The sequence below is a fragment of the Corvus brachyrhynchos genome, unplaced genomic scaffold (assembly GCF_000691975.1).
Source record: "Corvus brachyrhynchos isolate BGI_N302 unplaced genomic scaffold, ASM69197v1 scaffold310, whole genome shotgun sequence".
Taxonomy (NCBI): domain Eukaryota; kingdom Metazoa; phylum Chordata; class Aves; order Passeriformes; family Corvidae; genus Corvus; species Corvus brachyrhynchos.
The window spans coordinates 2895466-2904371 of NW_008236213.1; the positions used below are offsets into that span (position 1 = coordinate 2895466).

The following is an 8906-nucleotide window of genomic DNA, read 5'->3' on the forward strand; positions in this document are numbered from 1 at the left end:
CACCTACTAGGGTGTACAAGGCAGGTATGTGTGTTTGACAGGAGCATGCCCACAACAGAAGAGCTTTGGCACTGGGCATTAATACGTCTAAGAAATGAGTGATACATCTGTGTTCTGTTTAGCTTGGTCAAATAATATCCATAATTTGTCATTCAAGTTGTTTGAATATTAATTTTTCACAATACAGATCCAGCTATAAATTAGTCAAACAATGTTTGTTCGATAATTTAAATTCTCTAGTGTTTCAGGAAATAGCTGGTTAAATTATTGATGGTTATTTCCAAATTATTCACTCAGCCTTAATAAACTGCTGAAATGTTGGTCTGAGTAAGTTTGCTCCCACTGGTATTGTAGCAGTGTACCTACATATGCCTCAGTCCCATGATGAACATTTCTGATGGTTTTTGGTTCACAACATGTTCACCAGTGGCCCTTATGCCAACTGCACTGACTTCTTAGATTTGCTCTTCCCTGGTTTGCAAGTAGTGCCTTATGAGCAACCCTGTGGGTTCTGTACTCATTTATGAAAATTTATGCATGATATAAATATTAGCAAGAAATAAATATAAGTGATATTAAGTGTGAAATCACCCACAGTTTACACAGAGCCCGGACGTGATGGGACAGCCTCATTGCACGACAATTTGAAGTGTGAAACTGCCTGCAACTGCTAAATCATCTTCCTTTATTTATTTAGGTGAAGTAAAATGTCCCTGTGCTTTCAACAGTCGTCCGCCTGCATTTACCCAGATGCCTTCCTCCTGCAGGACACCCCATTGCTTCCTGCAGCCCCTGCCTTGGGAGAAGCTGGGTTTGCTCACGGGAAGCCAGGAAGCAGAGGAGGGCACGGGGCCAGGGCCGAGCACTGTGTCCTGGGTCAGGATGGCCCCAGGGAGTGTGCTGCTAGGTCAGGGCGCAGCAAGGGGATATTCCGGGGCCAAGGTGCTAGAGGACATCACACACACATCCTGGCAGATGCACTCCCGCTGGCCCTGCTGCTGGGTGCGGGAGGGGGGTCTGCTCACAGAGATCCTGAGGACAGGAGAGATCGGTCTGTCAGACTCACAGAGACTGGTCTCACTCCCTCCTCCATGTAGGCTCTTGTCAAGCTTGCTCTCAGCAGAGGGGTTGGCAGGCAATGGTTTTGCCATGTGTACCGCCACTCAGTAGCCAGCTGCGTCTGCTTTTCTGCTGCTGAGCAGCTGCAGGAGGACGTGGTCACAGTTTCCATTGCTGTCTGATCTCTTGCAGTTTCTGTAAGTCACTTGGGCAGGAACCCGAACAGGAAATATTTTCGAGAGTGCAAGGTGCATTTTAGCAGCAAAACCGAAACCATCAATGTCAAGTCTGAAAAACAGATGGCTGATAAAAGTAAAATACAGTTCATTCAGGAAGCACATTAATTGATGCAGCATGTTAATAACTCAGTGGCTTGGGTGGCTGCACTGTTTCTGACACAGCAAGACCACCCCACTCCTACAGAGCACAAGCTGAGTTGCTGCTTTAGTAAGGTACCTCTTGGGAGAGGATCATGTTGTTCCTTTCAGCTTCTTCATCTATAATCTCCCCGTACCTTGGGAGGCCAAGGATCCGCCAGAACTGGGAAAGGAAGCACTGAATGTTGTAAAGAAACCTGGTGTTGACACAGGGACCTTTATACAGCCAGCTGTAAGAACGAGACTTCTCTGGCCTGATCCTGACCACATCACTTGTGAACAACTGCACAAAAATCAGGGATACTGCCTGCCTACTTGTATGCCTATGGGCAAGGGTGGCCCTGGGGTGCCCTGGAGCAGAATGCTCTCTTGGGCCTCTCACTGGGGTGCAGAGGGTCTCTCAGCTCCTCTGGGCAGCCAACCCCAGGATTAGTAGTTCAGGGTGGGACAGCGCTGTGAAATGTTTGCCAAACCCTTGTATCCTAGAGAACATGGTCCAGCCTTACCAGCAGGCTCACGGCACCAGAAAATGGAGAAGAATCTCATCTCACATTCAACCCTGAAGCTGCCCTTACCACAGAGCACCTACCATACACTGTGACTCCCCCATCTCTAGGCTCTTACAGAGAGACCTGCTTTTTTGCTTTTTCCAGAAAAAAACATGACCAGTTTTTGACAAAGCAGTTCTTTAAAAAGTGGTTTGTTTTTCAGTTGAAGGAAAAAATTCTCTTGAGGGAAATATCACTTCCCAATTTGTTCTGCTAAGCAGCAGAGATGTGCAGAGCACAGCAGAGATCTGCAGAGCAGGAGCATGGTCAGCAGCTTCTCCCAGCAAAGTCAAAGCACCAAAGGTTCGTATATGGGAAGGATGCCAGGAAGACAGAAGTATATTTGTATGTCTGTGTGAAAAATCCTCATATCATATAGCAGTTCTCACTAAAAAACATCTACTGGGTATCACAAATTTGATGCTCCTTATGTAATTAGGAGCTGCATGGGTATAAAAATGTCTCAGATGTAAAGGATGAGTAATTATCTAAATTCCTGCAAGTAACTGCAAGTCCAAATTCCTCAGCAATCTCTGAGCAGTTGCAGCCTGCTTTGAACATGCCCTGCGCAGGATGATGAAATCAAGGAGGCTTACAGCAACTTCAACTAAAAAAAAAAAACCCAACCCCAAACCCCCCAAACAAACAAACAAAGAAACCAAACCAAAACCAAAACCTAAAACCCCCCCACACTTTTCTTCAGAGCAGCAGAAGTGAGAAAATACCACAGTTTTTCGGATCTGCTTTTAGACACAAGTCTTTCCAGGGCTGGGAAGGAACCTGACTTGTTGGGGTTCACTGCTGACACAGGTCCCCCGAGGTCCGCACTGAGGTTTGGCTGCCGGGCACTCAGGCACAGGCAGAGCACAGGGGCAGGGGCTGGTGCTCTGAGCTTCACCTCTCTGCAGGGCAGCAGCTCCCGCCCTCTGCCTGCTTCTCAGGCTTGTTTGGTTTGGTTTTGCTAAGCACTGCTGCTTTCAGTTCCTCTACAATAACGGAGCTTGTGTACAGAGAGGTCATCCTCAGGTCAAGCCAGGATCTTTCATCTTTTTTTCAAACCTGGTATGCAGACAAGCCTTATCCTGTAGAGATAAAGTGAATTTAGGCATTTTGAAAAAGATACTGGAAAATGCTAAAAATAATCATTGGACCATAGCTTTTGAATCCCTTCTTTTTTTCTGTGAGCATCATTAATGTGTTGTAAACGTGGACTAAATGCCCAGCATCCCTGAAAAGAGCACAATAACAGCACATCTGGATCAGAATGGTTTTGTAAAAAACATTATTAAAATGAACTGACAGGATTAACCGCTGTAACTGAAGAAAATAAAATCCACATTTTCCCACTGAATGTGAGCTGCATTTTTACCATATAGGGCAGTATGAGTCTCTTTTCAGTTGCTTGCAAGAATCGATCCAAACTATTTTTTTCCTGATTTTAACTTCAAGGCTAATCAGTATAATCATCTTCTGTGACAACCCAGTGAGCTCTGTGGTGGTGATGGTTGTTGTTTTGCTAAACATCTCCCTGAGAAATAGGTTTTGGCCAAAAGCAATGTCATGTGTTGTCCCCACTCCTGTGTCTCACTGTTGTGTATCTAAAGTCTGTGCCCAAGGGCAACTTCTTTCTCCCTGGCTGTTGGGATATTTCTCTGAGCAAAGGTATTAAACAATTCTGCTTTTCTGCTGTTATTCCCCGATTAGGCAGCTAAAAATTGGGTTAGCATTGGCATGGAGGATTTATTTCAGGTGCTGTGTGCTCACCGAGGAACCCGCTTGGTCACTGTTCTCAAGTGTGTTAGGGAAACATCTGTAGACTCAATCCTGTTTTGGTGGACATCGTGCAAGCACACAACCAGAAAGTGTGCTTGCCCTGCAGAACCTTGGTTCTGCAGAGGAAGAACAGACTGGAGTTGAAGTGTGCTCAGATAGCTGCTGATGTAAGTTAAATTTATCCCAAAATGTTGAGTGTCAGAGCAGCAGTCTCAGATGGTGTCAGGTTTGCTGGGCCATCTTGCACTGCTGTAGTGCCACTGCCCTGGGAGGGTGGGGGGTTAACTCAGAGACCCAGAATACAGTAACACCAATTACCAGCACCCAGTTTGATGTCCAGCTTACCATGGCCAGATTCATCAGCTGAGAGGAGGTTCTCAGTGAGCAAGAGATGTGTATGAGGTGTGAGTCGTGACACTAACCCAAGACCACAAATCCCTCTGCTTAATCTCACTGGCCTCGTGATGGTTCTCTTTCCTGGCAGAAGTGGGAAATCTTCTGGGGAGCCCACTGCCTGTCCCACTCCTTCCCGTAGCACCACTTGCAGACAGCAAAGCAACCATGCTACAGCCCAGGTCCACCATGGTAAACCAAAGGGATACTGCGCAGCAGGAGGGGACACTGTGGTGCTCCAGGAAAGAAGCAACCAGAGAAACTGAGAGAATTCTTGTTTCAGCAACAGAAGAAAGATAAATTATTTCACTGATGGACCGCCATGCTTTATTTTTTATCTTTTATTATTGATTTTAAAAATGCCCTGGCTTGCTGAAGTTACAAGTTTGTGGAGGACATCTTCTGTTGTGAAAACTGGAATTAGTGTTAACTTCTGTGGGAGCAGGGCTGAACCTCATAAGCACAGCCCTCCACACATTTGATCTTCACTTGATCAAACCTGGGAGCAGTATAACCAGTCCTGGGATTGCCTGTACAATGCAAAGGCATTTTAAGGGCCATAAAGGGCCCCAGATGTGATAGGATCAGACCCTACAGATGCAATAGTAATAGGTGATCAGGTATGAAGAAGTTTGCATGGCTAAAATTGGTGAGAGAGCAAAGGGTACTGTACCAGTGTCTTGCCAGCAGTCATGTAGTTTAAGTGAGGGTAGGGAAGTTGCCTCTTTGGCCGTGGTGACTGAGTAACTCCTCCCTTTCTGCAGCTGGATTCATCAGGGACAAGATAGCCAGAGATCATTTTCTTTTGAAGACAACAGAAGAACAGCAGAAGTTTTTTGGCTGCCCAGCCGAAACTCCAAATGGAGTGTCAGACCACAGCTTAACTGCTGGAGAAGATCAATGGAATATTGTCAGAGCAAGGAGGTAAGGGATGTTTGTGGGTATCATACAGCCATTCCAGATGTGCCATCTCCCTGCACAGCCACACTGCAGAGGGCAAGTTCTGAGTCATGGACAGGTCCAGCTGGCCCCAGGCAGAGCCTGGCAGAGCCTGGCATTTAACTGGAAAGTAGAGAAGGCATCTGCCTGCGCTGCCAAGCAAGACAAGGCACCTAAGAATTATACACATTTACCACCCCTGCCCACTCCCTTCCCCTTTGTTCTCACCAAATCTTGTGCACTGTTTCATTAGGACAGTATTTGGCTCCTGCAATATACATGAGCACATCCACAAAATGCAGTGAGTCAAACCAACTACCCATCTTCTTTTGCAATTTTCTTGATTTTCTGGATATCCAGCATGTCTGAGCACCTGCTTAGACACTGCCAGAATTTGGCATGGGAGTGTAAAATGATGGATCCTTTCCATATCTCTGGGATTCTTTACAAAGTGCAAGGAATCTGTGCAAAATGAGATCATTCAGCCAAAGAGAGTGAGAGAGACAACTGAAATGAAGGATACACACCTGCACCAGGCAATTCAGCAGTAAATAATGAACAATTACCTCTCTGCCTGCTGCTTATCTGTGGCTGTCATAGTGCCCAAGATGAGAAGGGGAGTATTCCCTTCGGCAGGTTGTTGGTAGTCTCTGCAGTCTGTGGACAAGGCAAGAAGCAAAAAACACGTTGCTGTCCCAGGCATCAGAAAGGTTTCCCTTGGGCCAGCTGTCTTTGTAAAAGCACCAGGATAGCTTTGGTTTGCTAAATTTCAGGCACCAACAAACCTGTATAGTAGGTTTGCAGTGTAAAACATCGAAAAAAACTATTCAGTGAGCCAAAAGTCTTGCAGTCTCTGGTGTAACCAGCTGAATTAAGTAGAGCTACATGGGGAGAGGGTGGAGGCTGTGAATTTCGTCAGTCTGAGAGATCTCTTTGAAACTCTCACATTTTCATCATAGAAAAAAGGAACATCTGGACATATTGTGCAAGGGCCACATTCTGCTTTCAGTCGTGCTGAGGCAAACCCAGAGCTGTCCCAAGGGGACAATTCAAAATTCACCCCAGATAAACAAGAGCAGGATCTGTCACCATATTTTTGACTCTGTTCCCTAAGCTTAACCTGTTTGTGCCCTGTGTGCACTCATTTTCTGAATGCACAGAATTGTTGTCTTCTTAATGAGTCAAAGGAGCAGGAGGGAAAATTTAAGAAGTCTCCGGTTTTTCGTTCAATTGAATTTTTCATAGTTCTTAGCATTCTCCAAAAGCCTATGTCCTGTATCACTCTTTCTGAACTTCTTTTCTCACCTCGGCAACCTGTAAATTATTATTGCTACCTTCCTGCCCCTCTACATTGCTTATTCTTCTTTATTTTCCACTTCCAGTAAACAAGAGTGAACAACAGAGAGTTTTGTTGTTGTTTTTATTTTCCCACTGGCTCCAGAGGCCTCAGCTAAGAAAACAAAACAAGACAGCTTCCTCAGGGCCATGCTGGGAATTGTACTTTTCAACTGTCTCCACTGTATGCCTCTGACACTCTACAAAATATGAAGAGCTGAGGGAACAGGAAGAGGCTGTCAAATGCAGCAGTCTTGTTCTCATTTGATTTATCTCTAATTCCTCTTAATTCCTCTTCTTATTCTCTGACTACACCTTCAATTCTGCCATCTTTTGGACAGAGCCCAATTTGAAGCTGGAATTTTTTGAGTGAAAAGTAATGTCAGGAGTAAGACTCACAAGCAGAGCATGATTTTTGGAGATCTACTCTTAACAACTGAGGAAGTTCAACTTCTTTCACCAGGGTGGCTCAAACACTTAGTGAAACCAGGGTCTCTGTGAAAGTATTCTAAAAAGAAAGGAACCAAAAAGACTTAGATGCAGTCTTGCATCCTGAGATGCTCAGCAGCAAGAAACAACCTAGTTCCATCCCGGGTTCTGCATGTAAGAATGTTTTGCTGTGTTTTGGTGTGACATACTGGGGCTCAGACTGTGCCCACTCTGCTTTTCCTTCTTGCATGGCTGGTGCATTACTCCTCTAAAAATTTTTTTCTAATGTTTGTATTTATAATGGGGAAAAAGGAGTATTTGCTACAGAAATCCCTGCAAAGAATATGGGCAGCAGCTTTTCCATCTTCCCTCCACTGCTTTACCATGAGGCACCTGGGAGCTTGTAATGCATTGTGCTTGATGTCATGGCAATTCTGAAATATCTGCCTCTTTTCCTGAGAAAGAAATGTCCTTGCCCTCGTAGACATGAAAAAGCATCTTCATACAGACCTTTCCTGATGCTTCTCTTTGCCAAAACCAGAACAGTGCAGCAGAAGTCGATGCTCGAATAGCCTTGGCATAAGGACATTCTGATGCATATAACGCATACGATTAAAAAAAGTTAGCACAAAGAAGTGGTTGTTATTTTGCTTAAACTGAGCTCAACTCAGTAGCTAATTAAATACAGACTTTTTCCATGGTTATATGCAGTTTTCAAATTCCTATAACACAAACTGTTTTAGAGGATAAGTTAAATACAGAATGCATTGAGTTTGGTAGAGAAAGTTTAAAGGTCTGCATTTTCCCACCAAAGCTATTTCATATCAGCTACAGAGTGGGGGTGTGTGTGTGGAGGGGTTATGACCTCTTTTATTTTTACAACCATTGCCATGATTTCATAATACTGGCAGCAGTCACTTCAAGCAAGGGACTAGACTTTATTACTATAATTATATGCTAGTATGTGGGCATAAAACAGAAAAACTTTTCTATAGATAAATGCCAGTAGCAAAATCCTTTTGTCCAACAAGCAGTCCTTTAGCAGTGTTATGAATATTATATTAACCTCAGTAAAAGCTATGCCAGAAATGTCTACTGTACATGGCACAAGTCCTGTGCTCTTAGGCAGCTTTGTTCTGAGAAATGAACAGCACTGAGAGCATGCAGCACCTTTTCTTTGCAGAGCATGTCAGAGATGTTCACTCATGAATCATAGTGGTCCATTGTGAGAGGTAGTAACACCATCTGAAACGGGGGAAAACAGGCAGGGAGTTCAGTTGCTGTGGGTTTGTGCTGGTAGTGTGGTGCAATGCAGGATAATACAGGGTGAGACACAGGGCTCCAGCCAGCCCAGCACCCATGAGCATACTGAGTTTCTGGGAGGCACAAAAAGGAAGGATGTATCCTGTAGGGATGATGAGGCACTGAGCCCCGTTCCGACTGCCCCCAGACAAACCCACTGTGCTGGCAAGGCAGATCCCACCCATGTGGGAGCTCCATCAGCAAAGATGAAGGGGTTGAGGAGTCAGAGAAGACAAGAGCTTTATTGAGGTCCATCACTCTGCAGCTTCTAAAGTCTCTAAGCCCAGCTGTGAGAGTTGCAGAGCCACTGGCCTACCAGTCCCCTAAGCCTGACTTGTGTGAAGCTGGGCTTTTGGTGATGCATGAAACTAAAGGCTACCCTGCGCAGTTCACAATCTGGGTTGGAAGACCAGGGCCCAGGCAGGATGGTCCTTGCAGCACAAAGAGAGCTGGGAGAGGTGGCAGCAGCTGACCTTCAAATGTGAGAATGCTAAAGAGGAAAAATTTTTAGTGTGAGCAAGAGCCGACTTTGTCATCTGAAGTGATTTTAGACTTGATGACTCCTCTCATGAATCTGCACCACTCTTTGGCAGAGTGGGACTGATGGCTGGTGAGGCAGGGGCCTCAGCAAGGGACTGGTCCCCTTAGCAAAGGCTAAGCAGGAGTCACTAGCAATTTAGCAAATAAAATCACATGACTAAAAAAATTTTATTAATTTTATTTATATTATAAGATATTAAATATTTATATT

The 8906-nt window shown here is 44.9% G+C and overlaps 1 long non-coding RNA gene across 3 annotated transcripts in view; it reads right to left on the minus strand.

Moving 5' to 3' along the window:
- The window catches only part of LOC108449084, a 6902-nt gene extending 855 nt beyond the window's left edge, over positions 1-6047 (minus strand). The window contains exons 1-4 of one of the 3 annotated variants that reach the window (XR_001865195.1): positions 5875-6047; positions 5656-5746; positions 4824-5037; positions 1067-4680 (exon numbers count right to left, since the gene is read on the minus strand). This is a non-coding gene — a long non-coding RNA (uncharacterized LOC108449084). Of the gene's footprint in view, positions 1-1066; positions 5038-5655; positions 5747-5874 lie in introns of all 3 variants that reach the window. The other 2 variants (XR_001865193.1, XR_001865188.1) reach the window with 2 other exon arrangements.
- Between the last annotated feature and the right edge of the window lie 2859 nt (positions 6048-8906).